The following is a 15,968-nucleotide window of genomic DNA, read 5'->3' on the forward strand; positions in this document are numbered from 1 at the left end:
GAAGAGGGGTCACCACAGGACTGCAGCGCGCAAGAGCCAATAACCCCAACACAGGGTATACAGGCAGAGGATGAGCAGTGCTAAAGGAGGCTCAGGCTATCGTGCCAGGTCATCGCAGACTTTTGTAGCTTGCTGGAAGAAGGCCTGCAGCCCAGAGGACCTGGTGGGCACTCCTTACCAGTGGCTGTCAAAGCCACCACTGCCCTCAACATCTTCACCTCAGGCTCCTTCCAGGGAACTGCAGCCGACATTTTCTGGGATCTCGCAGTTGGCCGCCCACAAATGCATCACACAGATCACCAACGCCATGTTTCACAATTGGCCATGTAGCCAATTATGTAAGCTTTGCCACTGATGAAGCTAGTGTTACTGAGTCAGCACTCGGCTTTGCTACTCTGGCTGAATTGGCACAGGTGTATGGTATAATTGACTGCACACATGTGGCAATGAAGGCACCCCATCATCACCCAGGGGTGTTTGTGAATCACAAAGGCTTACACTCCCTCAATATGCAGCTTGTCTACAACCATAACAATATGGTAATGCATGAGTGTGCCAGATTCCCTGGCAGCTATCATGACTCTTTCGTGCTGTGCAAGTCCACCCTCCCTCAGCTCTTTGCACCACCAAACAGACTTATCGGCTGGCTGCTTGGCGACAAGGGCTATCCACTGAAGACGTGGCTCATGACACACCTAAGGAGGCCAATTATTGAGGCCCAGGAGCATTATAATCTCCACTAGATGTATCATAGAACAAGCAATAGGCATGCTGCAGATGGGCATCAGATGCCTTGACAGATCTAGAGGTGCCCTTTAGTACACACCAGCTAGCGTCTCCAGAATCATCATCATCTGCTGTGCATTTCACAACATAGCGCAGCAGCGAGGATTGAAGCTGTAGGAGGAGCATGGCGCACAGTACACAGCCTCTTCAGAGGAAGTAAAGGAGGAGCAGGAAGACGAAGAGGAGGAATCAGAGATGCAGATGCCACCAGCAGCGATGCAAATTGCTGCCCGGGATGGCCTCATCATGGCCAGATTGACTTAACTTGCTCCACATCAGCCACAATACTGCCACATGCTGTATTAAGTACGCCCCCCGCACCCAACCCCAACAACACCATAAAGCATCCCTATAATGACCAATCAATTGCTCTCATCCAAGGCCTCAATGCTCGGGATTAAATAATGTGTCACCATTCACTCCAAGTGGAAAAAGCCTCTTCCAAGGTTTGAGGCAAAAAATGGACAAGACCCATAAATGGTGCAAAGAAAAACATTTATGTGTGTTATCAAAACACCTGAAATTTAACACTAAAATTTTTCGATACACTCATGAGCTTACCCTTGTCTGCTTACTTTTATGTCATTTTTCTGTTGTGAGTGCTTCTATGACGTGTAACCCCTGTGGCTTCAGCAGAGGTAGTTGCAGGCTGTTCACTTCCCTGCTGCGGCTGTGTAGATACTTTTGCCAGATGTCCTCTGGGTTTTGGAGCCTGCGATGCCCCGCCAAAGTCTGTTCCTCTTGCGACTGTGCAGGGGCAGACTCAGCCACGGTGATCAGAGACAGCATCTGGGGCTCTGACTGAGGGGGAGGCAATGGGAGAGAAGTGGGAGCACTTTGAGCAGAGCCCCCGCTTCCATGTCCTCTCGCACCATCATGCCTCTCATTGGCCACCTGCACTTCCCTGCTATCAAGGAGTTGGTGAGCACCTTGCTGCACATCAGTGGGGTGATGAAGGTCCAAGTCAATATTTACATCCCTCCTTGAGAGGAGGTATATGAGCACCTACCATCTGTTGTCCACAGTTTGCATGTGCTCAGGTGACTGGCGGATTTGCTGCTCCATGCAGATGGCCATCCTTTCCATGGAACAGTACATCCCTGCGACATGGTGGTGCTCATGTTGGAGATGGACTCCTCCATTCTCTGAACATTTGCAGGCATCACAGCTGCAAAAGCTGCCAGAACCTCATGCAATTGTTGCTGCCTCTCCAAGATCACCCTCTTTCTCGATGGCCCTTGAGGCTCAATGTCTGCATGTAGCTCAACAGAGCTTGTCCAGCAAGAAGTCTCCACTGCTGTCCCTGTCAAAACCACTTGCTCTTGCTCGCTTGTGAATTGTGAGACACAAGGTGACAACTCTATTCTATGGTGCAAAGAACCCACGTATCTGCGTTGGTGCTGGCTATGCTTGGGTCTGCTGACACTGCACCCTCAGAGACTGGAGGTTCCTATGAGGAGTCGTCTTCCTCCTTCACTGGACAGTGGGGGTTGGGCAGTTGATGGACATGTGGGAGAGTAAAGAGATGAATTAAAAGTGTTATAATAAGAATGGGTAGTGTTATCATTATGCACATGATGACATTTCACTGATGTCAATCAGTCAATATATGGGTGTCTGTTGCATGCCATGTGGTTTTATGAAATGTATTTCTGACACCAGGTTGCTGGGAAGTTTCCCTCTCTTCATCTCCCACCGCCAACATCTTTCACGCTCTCAAAATTTCCAGAGCCACCTCCTCTGCTTTTGAGAGATGTGCAATTACTGGAGGCCCACCTCTCGTTCTCTCCCTCTCCCTGCTGTTGTGAGCTCTCTTCTGCTGCAAGGAGGGAAAGAAGAGAAGTTTAAGTGAGAGTGGTTGAATGAGTGTAAGGAATGGATGGGTTACATCTATAAAGGGTGCCAATGTCACATGGCTTCCTTCTGTGGTGTCACTTCGTATGATTACATTAGGATAAAGGCGAGTTTGAGGGGTCATTCATCAGATGGGAATGTGAGTATGTACATAGAGAGAGGGATGGGTGGACATGCAAAGTATGTTGGTGTGAGAAATGACTTGCAGGAGTAGGCGTGTGAAGGCAGAGTGATGGAGATGTGTTGACAGGCACTTCAGGGTGAAGGTGAGTGTGGCATTCCTCACCTTTCCTGACCTCATGAGATAATTGAAGCGCCTCCTGCAGTATATCCAGGTCCTCCTGACCACATCCCTGTTACTGCCCTTCTCAGCTATATCCAGCCAGGCTCTTTTTGTTGCTTGTGGAGGTCTCCTTTACCTGTCAGTAGAGAAGAGGACCCCCCCTACGTATTCTGACAGCCTTCACAAGAGTATGCAACGAAGAATCAGAGAACCCGTGGTGCAGCCCTCTGCCCTTTGGAAATACATCTTTCAAAAGTTGTAGTTGTACTGTAGTCTTTCTTTCACACCTTCCAACCTCCTCTGGCAATCATCAAGTGAGTTGAGTGCAAGGGTGCTGGAAACGAGTCACTGATGATCTCATCAGACCTGCACCATTTAATAGGGCCAGAAAACGACCATGACTCTTTCAATTGGGGCTATTAAGTCAAAGCCACTCTGATGACAATGGATTTAACATAGAATATACAAAACAAAAACAGGCCATTTGACCAAACCAGTCCATGCCGGCATTTATGCTCCACTCAAGCCTCCTCCCATCCTTCCTCATCTAACTATCAGCATAACCCTCTATTCTCTTCTCCCTCATGTTGCTTAGAATATCGTGTTCTGGACGCGCTACACCACCCACCCACACCCAACCCGATGAAAAGGTTAAAATTCCAGCTGCAATTTCTAAATTTGCAGACTACACCGAATTGGAAGGGGTAGTCAACACTGAGGAGGACTGCAACAAATTACAATAAACTTGCAGAATGGACATATAATTGGTAAATGATTTCAACATAGATAATTGTGTGGTATTACATTTTGGTAAGAAAAATAAGGAGGTCACATATTACTTGGGAAATAATACTCTAAGCCGGAGTAGAGGAGCAAAAGGATCTGGGAGTACAAATACACAAATCATTAAAAGTCGTGATGCAGGTCAATAACCAAAGCAAACAAAGCACTAAGGTTTATTTCTAGAGGGATAGGTTTATTTCTAGAGGGATAGAGTTGAAAATTACGGAAGTTATGCTAAACTTGTATCGAACCTTGGTGAGATCACACTTGGGCAGTTCGTTCTGGTTGCCATATTGTAAAAAGGATATAGAGGCACTGGAGGGTGCAAAAAAGATCTGCAGGGATGATACTAGAACTGCGAGGTTATACCAATCAGGAAAGGATGAACAGGCTGGGTTTTTTTCTCTTGAAAAGTGTGACCTAGTAGAGGGGCTGGATTTGCGAGAGGTTTGCGACTGGGTTTTTGCCGCGATTTGATCCTCCGTGGCGAAAACCCGGTTGTAAAGCCTGGGCAGGATCCTCGGGCTCCTGTTTGCGGCGGTGCTTTCAAGTACTGCCAGGGAGAGGTGCGCTGATGTGCAATGACTCTGATTGCGTTTGTGATTGAGTTTTGGCACTCTCCTAACCCGTACACCGCGCCCAGAATAGCGACAGGTCAAACCTGTCGGTGCAGCCCTGCCAGCAGCGGTAAGTACGAAAACTTGCAAAAAGGTAAGTTAAAGCTTTTATTTTTTAATTTTTTTGCAGCGATTACTTTAGTTAAGGGTCTTGTAAATGTTTTTGGAATTTAAAAAAAATCCCCCTCCCAAGGCCTCTCTTGCAGCACAAACGACCCCGAACTAAAATTGCCGAAACTTGCGTTTTGTGGCGCGAATGCTTGTGCAACGCCTCCCTTACCGATGCACCCCTGGCCCAGATGTAAAGGCCGAAAGTTTGGCCTAAAAACGATAGCGCAGCGAAAATAGCAATTTTCACGAATCGCTACCGTTTTCGCTAAAAAACCCTGAAAGCCAAAAATCTAGCCCGAGGTCTTTAAAATTATGAAAGGTTTTGATAGAGTACACATGAATGTGTGGTTCCACAGGCGGGTAAGAGCAATCTAAGGTAATCAATATAAGATAGTCACCAGGAAATTAAATAGGGAATTCAGAAGAAACTTCTTTACCCAGAGACTGGTGTGAATGTGGAACTCACTACCACAGTTGAGGCGAATAGTTCAAACTGTCACAGGAGTATCCAGTCGCGCCCCGGCAGCTGCCCCCAAAGGAAGTGGAGTGTGGGAAATTGCACTCCACTTCCATTGAGGGGTGGTAAGGTCAATTCTGCGGCGGGAGCAGGACTTCTACGCTGGGGGCTAAAATTACCGGCCCCAGAAGGTTACCGCCCCCAAGATGGGAGCCTGTGTGGGGAGGCAGAGGGAAGTTGAGGGGAGACGGGGGCGGGGGATGGAAAGGAGAGTGGTGGAGGTGGGGGGGCGGAGAAACCCAGGGTGGGGGACAGGAGGGGCCACATTGCAGCGGAGGTCTGGGGGGGGCGCAGTGTGTTGGAGGGACGGGCCTGGGGGCTCTGTGCCTCGGTGCGGGGAGTGTTCAGAGTGGGATGGACGGGTTGAGTGCGCAGATGGCGGTTGGTGGATGTGTTGTGGTTGGAGTCGCGGGGGCGTGGCTCCGGGGTGGCCGGGGCTGGTGGCTCGACATCCGGGGGTGTTCGGCATTTGGGAAGGATTCTGACGGGACGGGGTGGGTTGGGTGCGGGGGGAGTGTTCCCGGTGTTGGGTGGGTCCAGAGCCGGGGGAGAGGGGGGGCACGCTCTTGGGATGGGGGGTGGCTGTTTGGGGCTGGGATTGGGAGAGACTTCTTCACTCGGGGAGTTGTTGGCCTGTGGGGTTCCCTGCCGCAGAGAGTTGTTGATGCCAGTTCATTGGATGTGTTCGGGAGGGAGTTGGATGTGGTCCTTGCGGCTGGCGGGGGGGGGGGAAATCGGGGGGTGTGGAGGGGGCATGGGGGAAGGTGATCAGCCATGATCTTGTTGAATGGCGGTGCCGGCTCAAAGGGCCAAATGGCCTACTCCTGCACCTATTTTCTCTGTTTCTATGAAAAGTATAGTTGCATTTAAGGGGAAGCTAGATAAGCATATGAGGGGAAAAGAGAATAGAGGGCTATACTGATAGTTAGATGAGGAAGGATGGAAGGAGGCTTGAGTGAAGCATAAATGCCGGCATGGATTGGTTTGGTCAAATAGCCTGTTTTTGCATTGTATATTCTATTTAATTCTATGTAAAATCCATTGTCATCAGTCTTATTTACAGCAGCAGCATAATTATTTTTATTGATTTATTTTTCCATTCTTATCTAACTAATCATAGCCAGAGAATGAACCGCAATAGCTTCTCTTCCTGCTCCTGCCTCGTTACCTCTGGTGTCCCAGAGAAATCTATCCTTGACCCGCCCCCCCCACTCCTATTTCTCATCTACATGCTGCCCCTCGGCGACAACATCTAAAAATACAGCACCAGTTTTCACATGCATGCTGACGACAGTGTTGTGTATGTAAATAAACAGACTAACTGAAACAGAAGTAATGCAACTTACTGTGTCCTTTATAGCAACAACCAAAAAATGGTGTCCCAAACCAGCATGAAACAGCATGTTTACAGCAGTGTGTGAATAGCTCCCGCAGGGTCCTAATGCCTTTCTAATGCGGGTTCGTGTAACCAATAAATAGAGTATGAACACAACACCCAGCTCTACCTCACCACCACTTCTCTCGACCTCTTCACTGTCTCTAAATTGGCAGACTGCTTGTACGATATCCAGATGAGCAGAAATTTCCTTCAACTAAATATTGGGAAGACCAAAGCCATTGGGCTAGACTTTCCGCTTTTTTTACATCGATACCGCCCACTTTAATGCTAAGATGAGGTATAACGCCCAGATATCGCCCATTTAGCAATAAAATGGAAACTAATGCCCATGTATCGCTCACTTATTGCCCAGCTTTACTTTCAGCATGTAGTTAACGCCGAGAATTAATAATACCGCCCGCCCACTTTTTTTTGCCGTAAAGATCAGAATGGACAAAACTAATGCCCATAATATCGGCAAGCGTTACTTTCGGCACCTCGGCCACATATAGCCGAAAATATCGCTCGCCGAATAAAACGCTGAGAAAAAGTTGCTCTTTCCTGAACTAAATCCAGTGGTATGGACGCCATTTTGTAAATTGGAGGTCGGTTCATATAAAAGGCTGCTTCAACTTCTGGGAGTTATTTTAAGATTATTTGAACATCTGAATAAACATCTTATCATACTGTGGACGATTTGAACTTATTTTAGGTTTTTATTAGGTAAATTTATTGTTTGTGAACAATAGGTATAATACTGATTGTTACTGTAATGGGACCTGTAATTTCTCAGCCTGTCTTGATGACTATGCACATGCTGCAAGACTAGAGACGGCAGAAGGTATATTCAAGAGCATTATGTGCCCAATCAAAGAGGTGGCAGACTGTTGAGGAGGACGAGAACTTACACCCCACGCACTTACAGGGAGAAGCGGTCTTACCTGAACTTGTACGATAACACGTGCTTTAGGAGACTGCGCTTCCGGAAAGAGGTTATCAGTGAGATATGCCAGCTCATTAGGGGAGATCTGCAGCCTGCCAGCACCATCAGGACCGCACTGTCCGTTGAGGTCAACACTGCCTCCAGTGTGCCAGTGCAGCCTTCGGCCACCTGAGGAAAAGAGTGTTTGAAAACCAGGTCCTCAAAACTGTCACCAAGCTCATGGTCTACAGGGCTGTAGTAATACCCACTCTCCTGTATGGCTCAGAGACATGGACCATGTACAGTAGACATCTCAAGTCACTGGAGAAATACCACCAACGATGCCTCTGTAAGATCCTACAAATCCCCTGGGAGGACAGATGCACCAAGATTAGCGTCCTCAACCAGGCCAACATCCCCAGCATTGAAGCACTGACCACACTTGATCAGCTTCGCTGGGCAGGCCACATCGTTCGCATGCCGGACACGAGACTCCCAAAGCAAGCGCTCTAGTCAGAACTACTTCACGGCAAAGAGCCAAAGGTAGGCAGAGGAAACATTACAGGGACACCCTCAAAGCTTCCCTGAAAAAGTGCAACAGTGACACCTGGGAGTCCCTGGCCAAAGACTGCCCTAAGTGGAGGAAGTGCATCCGGGGGGGCTCTGAGCACCTCGAGTCTCATCGCCGAGAGCATGCAGAAATCAAGCGCAGGAATCGAAAAGTGCGTGCGACAAACCTGTCCCACCCCACCCTTTCCCTCAATGAATATCTGTCCCACCTGTGACAGGGACTGTGGTTCTCGTATTGGACTGTTCAGCCACCTAAGAAGTCATTTTAAGAATGGAAGCAAGTCTTCCTCGATTCCGAGGGACTGCCTATGATGATGATGATCAGTGAGCTATGCCAGCTCATCAGGGGAGATCTGTAGCCTGCCAGCACCATCAGGACCGCACTGACCATTGAGGTCAAGGTCACTGCGCCACTTGCCTTCTCCGCATCGGGTTCTTTTCAGGCCTCAGCTTGTGACATTTGCACTATATCTCAGCATGCCACACATTGCTGCATTCGACAGGTCACTGAAGCCCTTTAGGCACGCAGCATGGACTTTATCAGCTTCTTTATGACCAGGGAGGCACAGACTGAGAGGGCGCTAGGATTCTCCATAATTGCAAACTTCCCCAAGGTGCAGGGAGCAATAGACTGTATGCACATCTGCTTGCAGTCACCTTTTCAGGATGCAGAGATTTTTTGGAACCGAAAGGGGTTCCGCTCCCTGAATGTGAAACTTGCTGTCGACCACCAGCAAATTATAATGGCAGTAAATGCAAAATTTCCGGACAGCATCCATGATACTCACATCCTGCGTGAGAGCACTGTATCTGACATGTTTAACAGTCAGCCACAAGGTCAATGTTGGATGCTTGGTGAAAAAGGATATGACCTCGCCACCTTGCTGATGACCCCACTGTGTAACACCCACACAGAAGCTGACAAGCGATACAACGAGAACCACACAGCCACACACAATATCATCGAGAATACCATTAGAGTGCTTAAGCAGCGCTTTAGATGCCTAGACCACTCAGGAGGTGAGTTACAATACCACCCTGAGCAGGTAGCTCAATTTGTGGTGGTGTGCTGCATGCTGCACAAATTAGCTATCAGGAGAGGACAAGAATTGCCAGAAGGGACTGCCAGTCCACCTCAGGAGAGAAAGAGGAGGACGAGGAGCTGGATACTGACCTCAGGCCAGACAATCAGCCTGAGGATGAAACAATGCCCCCGCCCCCCTGTAGACCGTAGGAAAGGGCCCGTGGTGGCTACATAGCTGCAAGACTCTTACATCAGCAGCTCATAAATGAGAGCTTTGCTTGAAATAACGTTGAGGGTATTTACAAAGCTGTAAGACTGCTGTGTCTGCAGCTCATACATAAATGGTGTGCATCACCTTGGTGACAGTTTAAGTTGATTCAAGTGAATTATCCCCTTTCATGTTAAGGAATCACCAGTGTGTAATGGTGCAGCTATCTGAGACAATGCGCAACAAGGTTATGTGAAATAAAAAACATTTAATGAGAACATTTGAATAAAATCATAATTATAACTGTAAAAAACACCCCACCACATCCCCACCCCACAACAAATTTATAATATTTATATAATTCATTACATTTTTAACATTTCCAACAACACTTCATAAAAATAGAACACAAATACAATAAAACAAGATAACTCCCTCTCCTCTTACCTCCCAACAAAATAGCAACATAAAAATACTGTGACCAATACAACACCTGCGGCCATGCTCCTCACTTTCCTTTTCCCCCTGCTTCTCCTCCCCACCTCTACCCCTTCCCCTTCCCCACCTGACTCTAAGCCGCCTGGCCGAGGAGTTCCTCAAGTGCTGCTTCATTGGAGGGGGGGGGGAATGATGGCAGAATCGCAGGTTGGACAGATACGGGAGAGGACGGTCCCAAGGTGGGAACGTGCTCTGAGCCTGGCTCTCAGGTGTTGGTGGCAATTGGGGTGCAGTGCCTTGCTCCAGGACCACTGGGAGCCCTCTGCCACCAGTGTTCCTGGCTAGCACCTCCAGGGCCTTCGCCATCCGTGGCATGTACTCGCTCATTGTGGCGGACATGCTGGCCAGCTGGTGGGATATGCCCCCCATTGTCTGTAGGATCTGCTGACCTATGTCAACACTCCTCCTGGACAAGTGTACCATGTCCTCGCTCAGATCTGCCGCTCATGGGCAGATCTGCTGAGTCGAACCAACTTCCGCGTGGTCGGCGCCATCCTGGAGACACCTCAGGTGCTCTGCGGCATGGTGCTTGGGCCCAGTATCTCCACGGTGGAGGTGGGAATGGCCGCAGGAGCATCGGTGTTGAATGGGTTATGGAGCTTGTCGATGCAGGCTCCTCAAAGTCCGCACTGTCACCCTACAGCTCCACAGGCGAGAATTGGGGCTCCTCAGCACCATATGCTTGATTGTCCGGCGACTCCGGCCCCGGACACCCAGCTTCTGGGCTCGGTGGTGTTGCATGGGGTTGCGCTGTTGGCTGAGCTACAAAACATAAATGAGGTTATTAGAGAAGGGGAAGCTAGGGTCACAAGCTGATTCCCATGCTACACACAGCATATGCACGACAAAAGCACCACCACTATCAAAATCATCACAGACATCACATTTCATGACCATCACCAAATTCTGTATTGCAATGATTCACATGAGGTCATCATTATTTACACAACACTTTTATCAATCATCTATCATATATTATTAGTTGGATATGAGTGGGTATGGCATCTATTGATTTTACATTAAGCAATGGTGTATACTTTACTCACGTGGCATCACATCAGGTTCTGCTGCTGCATGCGTAGCCGACCGGGGGTGACTCCCCACTTGTGCCAGCACCCGCTCCTCGATGTCGGTGAGCTTGATGATGACTGGTGGCCAGCCACCCATTCGCCTCTGCTTGGCCCTATTCTTCGAAAGCTTCTTCTATAAAAGGTAACACCAGCACGACATGGCATGAGATCATTGCGCGAGATCATTTATAGGTACTGTCACAATGACTGATACAACACATAACCAATAGATGTAATCATGATTATTATGATAATTATCATTCTTTACCTAAAGACATACACCATAAACGCAGGCTTTGAGTAAAACATTCCCGGTATAAGTGCAAAACTTCACATATCACATCTGATTTTACTCAAGCATTACACTTACAATTCAAATTATATCAATATATAGTACATGTAAATAAATGTAATACTTACTCTGGCGACAAGGTTGTTCCAGCGCTTGCAGCACTGGTTGCCCTCACGCACCTCGTTGGTCGCCGACGAGACCACCTCGGCTATGTCGGCCCATATCTTCTGGTGGGCCTTTGGGGTGGGCTTCCCACCCACACCCTGCGTCAATTGACCCCAGCGTAATTCCACCTCCTACAGGAGGGAGGCATTTGCCTCGTCGGAGAATCTCCTCACTCGTTTGCATCCTCCCAATTGTTCCTCTCCTACCTCACTGCTTTCGTCAGCGTCCTCAGTCTCCATAGCATGCTGTGTCGCCTCCTCCATCCCTTCCATTTTAAATGTGTTTTTTTCGGCAAAACATCCGTGGGAACAATGTTCTTTGTGCTCAAGTCTTTTTGCTGCTGGTAAATCTCCCTCCTACCTCCCACAATAGCCAAACAAGCACCCACCACACCCACACATGCTTTCAGTTCCTCTCTGCTCCCTCTTTCTCTCTCGCTCCTCTTCTGCGCATGTATTAATGACCCCTGACCTCCTGAAACGTGGGAAATTACCGTTGCCATGGCGTTGCTATGAACGCCGACATTTTATGGCAGAAGCTCAAAAGATTTAACGCTAACGTCCATTTCAGATCACTCATGGTAATGCCCATTTTATAAAATGGAAAGTTGGGGTTTTGAAAATGGACGATAATCCGGCGATCTCAAAACCCATATTTACCGCCAACATTGGAAATAACTCCCATTTTTGGGCAATCTGCACAAAAGTACAAAAATCTAGCCCTTGGTCTTCAGTCCCCGCTTCAAACTGCATTACCTAGCCACCGACTCCATCCCTCTCCCTAGGATCTGTCTGAGGATGAACCAGACTGTTTGCAAGCTTGGTGTCGTATTTGACCCCGAAATGAGCATCCGACCACATGTCTGTGACATTACTAAGACTGCATAGATCCATCTCCGGAACATTGTCCGTCTCAGCCCCTGCCTCAGCTCATCTGCTGCTAAAACCCTCATCCATGCCTTTGTTACCTCTAGACTTGGCTATTTCAAAGCACTCCTGGCCGGCCTCCCATGTTCGACCCTCCGAAAACTTGAAGTAATCCAAAACTCTGCTGCCCATGTCCTGACTCGCAGCAAGTCCCATTCACCCATCACCTCTGTGCTCGCTGACCTACATTGGCTCCCAGTTAAGGAACGGCTCGATTTTAAAATTATCATCCTTGTTTTTAAATCCCTCAATGGCCTTGTTTCTCTCTATCTCTGTAATCTCCTCCAACCCCATAAGCCTCAGATATCTGTGCTCCTAGTATCTGTCCTCTTGAGCATCCCCGATTTTAATAACTCTACTATTGGCGACCGTGCCTTAAGCTACCTAGGCCCTAAGCTCTAGAATTTCCTCCCTAAACCTCTCCTCCTTTCTACCTCTCTTTCCTCCTTTAAGATGCTACTTAAAACCTACCTCTTTGACCAAGTCTGCCATAATCTCCTTATGTGGCTTGGTGTCAAATTCTGTTTGATATCACTCCTTTGAAATGGCTTGGGACATTTTACTACATTAAAGGTGCTATATAAATACAAGTTATTGTTGTTGTTGTAGACGTGTGTCCTCACATTGAGAATTGCCAACCCAGTTTTTGGCAACTAACGTTGGATTTTGTGGCAGTTTTCTACTGTGACTAGAAATGCAATATTGCTCAACATCTGCATAAATCTTCCAGGCTTATATTAGACGTATGATGAATATTCAGAGTGTTGTACACCTGGATGTAATCACTGGTCTGTTTGTTACATCTCTTGGATTGTTTCATACTTCTTACAGTTCACCAACTGATTACTGTGATTGTCAATGGTACCACCAGTGAGATGACCTTCATGTGATCTTAATAATTTGGATTTCTCAGTGAAGAGATATCTATATCTCCTACATATCACACACGTGTATATATTAAACCTTGGTCATCAGATATTTTTACATGCAAAATTATGGTTCAAATTGTTTACTCATATAATGGCAACAAATCAACTGAAGAGGTAAGGAATGTAAGAATCAAACACAAAGAAAGTGAGACATATGAAAATAAATCAAGCATGAGCAATCAGCTGGACTTGTTAACTAATTTTTCTTCTAATGTCTTTCAATAGCGCTGTCTGTCTAAAATGTATCCATTGTTGTCTGAAAGTATGTAGCATTATCCGAATTGGATAGACTTTCCAGAGATTTGACATCCTCTGTGTGAAGGTCCATCATAGCTATGTATTTACCAGTTGTCCTGTAAATTTAAATCCATGTCTCCTTGTCTTAGAGGTGGCGTTAATATTGAACATCATTCTGAGATCCAGTTTATCTATTCCTTTGAAGATGTTAAATATGTCAATGAATGGCCACACTTGGGTAGATAGAGGTGAGATGTTGGGAACAGACTGTATGGGCGAAACAGAGTGCAGCACTTTTGGTGGAGTAGGAAGCATGAGGGAGAAATTAGGAGCGGCACTTTAGGAAGAAGGGGAGAAGCTGGGGGGGGGGGTACACTTTTATCGGGGAGGAGGAAAGGGAAGAAATCAGGGATCAGGTTTTGGCAGAGGAGAAAAACCTGGAACAGCATTTTTAGGTGGGAACGGGGAGGACGGCAGGAGAAGTATTTTGGGAGTTGTACTTTAGAGGGAGGAGAATGACAACATTATCTGGGTGGATGGGGGGAAAGAAAGGAGAGTGCAAGCATTAACCAAGGGGAAAGGAAAGAGAGTCCTGACCTTGGAAGAAGAAGCAGAGTGCAGCATGAAGTGGGAGTGGAAGAACATTGTCAGGTTGAACTAAGAAGATTAGCAGTTTAAGTAGGGGGTGTTTGGAAGGGGAGAAGAGCATGAGCTTGAACTTGGAGGTGGGGAGACTGACTATTGGTCGGTTTTGGGGAAACTGGTCTGTTGGAAACCCAAATGTTACTTTATTTCTCATCTTTTTTACATTAAAAATCTATTGTAAAATCGGATTGCACCATTTATAATTTAAAAATTCCAATTTTTCTTGGAGAACATGCTGCTAGTTGACAACTGGGGGAAAGTAGCCAGCTGTTGGAAGAACTATTACAATTCTAAATATGTTGCCCTGGCTAGATTGACATGGTCAGTAAGTCTGGACTTGAAATGCCTGTTTCCTATTAGGCAATTTAAAAAACAATTTTTTTCAATAAAACATCATCTACAGCTACTGAGGGGTGTTGTTTTAAATTACCAAAGCAATGTAAAATTTTCATATTTGAAACCATTTTTAGATGTAGTGAAAATAAATTAAATTTGTGGATTTTTTATATAAAACATTAGAGTGAGTTAAAACATCAACTTTTTCAGAAATACATTTTAAAACAATAATATAAATTCTATGCCAGCTGATGTTGGGTAACCATAGTTCACAAGTACAGTAGGAAAGCTGAATCAAACATACATACAGCTGCGAAGAAAATCGGTGAGTGGGAAAAGACTCAAGCACAAACGACAAGGAGTAAACATAGAAAATAGGTGCAGGAGTAGGCCATTCGGCCCTTCGAGTCTGCACCACCATTCAATAAGATCATGGCTGATCATTCAGCTTAGTACCCCTTTCCTGCTTTCTCTCCATATCCCTTGATCTCTTTAGCCGTAAGGACCATATCTAACTCCCTCTTGAATATATCCAATGAACTGGCATCAACAACTCTCTGTGGTAGAGAATTTTGCAGGTTCACAACTCCCTGAGTGAAGAAGTTTCTCCTCATCTCGGTCCTAAATGGCTTACCCCTTATCCTTAGACTGTGATCCCTGGTTCTGGACTTCCCCAACATCGGGAACATTCTTCCTGCATCTAACCTGTGCAGACCCGTCATAATTTTATATGTTTCTATGAGATCCCTTCTCATCCTTCTAAACTCCAGTGAATACAGGCCCAGTCGATCCAATCTCTCCTCATATGTCAATCCTGCCATCCCGGGAATCAGTCTGGTGAACCTTCGCTGCACTCCCTCAATAGCATGAACGTCCTTCCTCAGATTAGGAGACCAAAACTGAATACAATATTCCAGGTGAGGCCTCACCAAGGCCCTGTACAACTGCAGTAAGACCTCCCTGCTCCTATACTCAAATCCCCTAGCTATGAAGACCAAAATGCCATTTGCCTTCTTCACCGTCTGTTATACCTGCATGCCAACTTTCAATGACTGATGTACCATGACACCCAGGTCTCGTTGCACCTCCCCTTTTCCTAATCTGCCGCCATTCAGATAATATTCTGCCTTCGTGTTTTTGTCAGCAAAGTGGATAACCTCACATTTATCTAGATTATACTGCATCTGCCATGCGTTTGCTCACTCACCTAACCTGCAGCTTCTTAGCATCCTTCTCACAGCTCACACTGCCATCCAGCTTAGTGACATCTGCAAACTTGGAGATATTACACTCGATTCCTTCATCTAAATCATTGATGTATATTGTAAATAGCTGGGGTCCCAGCACTGAACCCTGCAGTATCCCACTAGGCACTGCCTGCCATTGTGAAAAGGACCCGTTTATCCCGACTCTCTGCTTCTTGTCTGCCAACCAGTTCTCTATCCACATCAGTACATTACCCCCAAAACCATGTGCTTTAATTTTACACAGCAATCTCGTGTGGCACCTTGTCAAAAGCCTTTTGGAAGTCCAAATATACCACATTCACTGGTTCTCCCTTGTCCACTCTACTAGTTACATTCTCAAAACATTTTAGAAGATTTGTCAAGCATGATTTCCCTTTCATAAATGCATGCTGACTGAACCGATCCTGTCACTGCTTTCCAAATGCGCTGCTATTTCATCTTTAATAATTGATTCCAACATTTTCCCAACTACCAGTCTATAATTCCCCGTTTTCTCTCCCTCCTTTTTTAAAAAGTGGTGTTACATTAGCTACCCTCCAGTCCATAGGAACTCATCCAAAGTCGATACTG

The sequence above is a fragment of the Pristiophorus japonicus genome, chromosome 5, assembly GCF_044704955.1.
Source record: "Pristiophorus japonicus isolate sPriJap1 chromosome 5, sPriJap1.hap1, whole genome shotgun sequence".
NCBI lineage: Eukaryota > Metazoa > Chordata > Chondrichthyes > Pristiophoridae > Pristiophorus > Pristiophorus japonicus.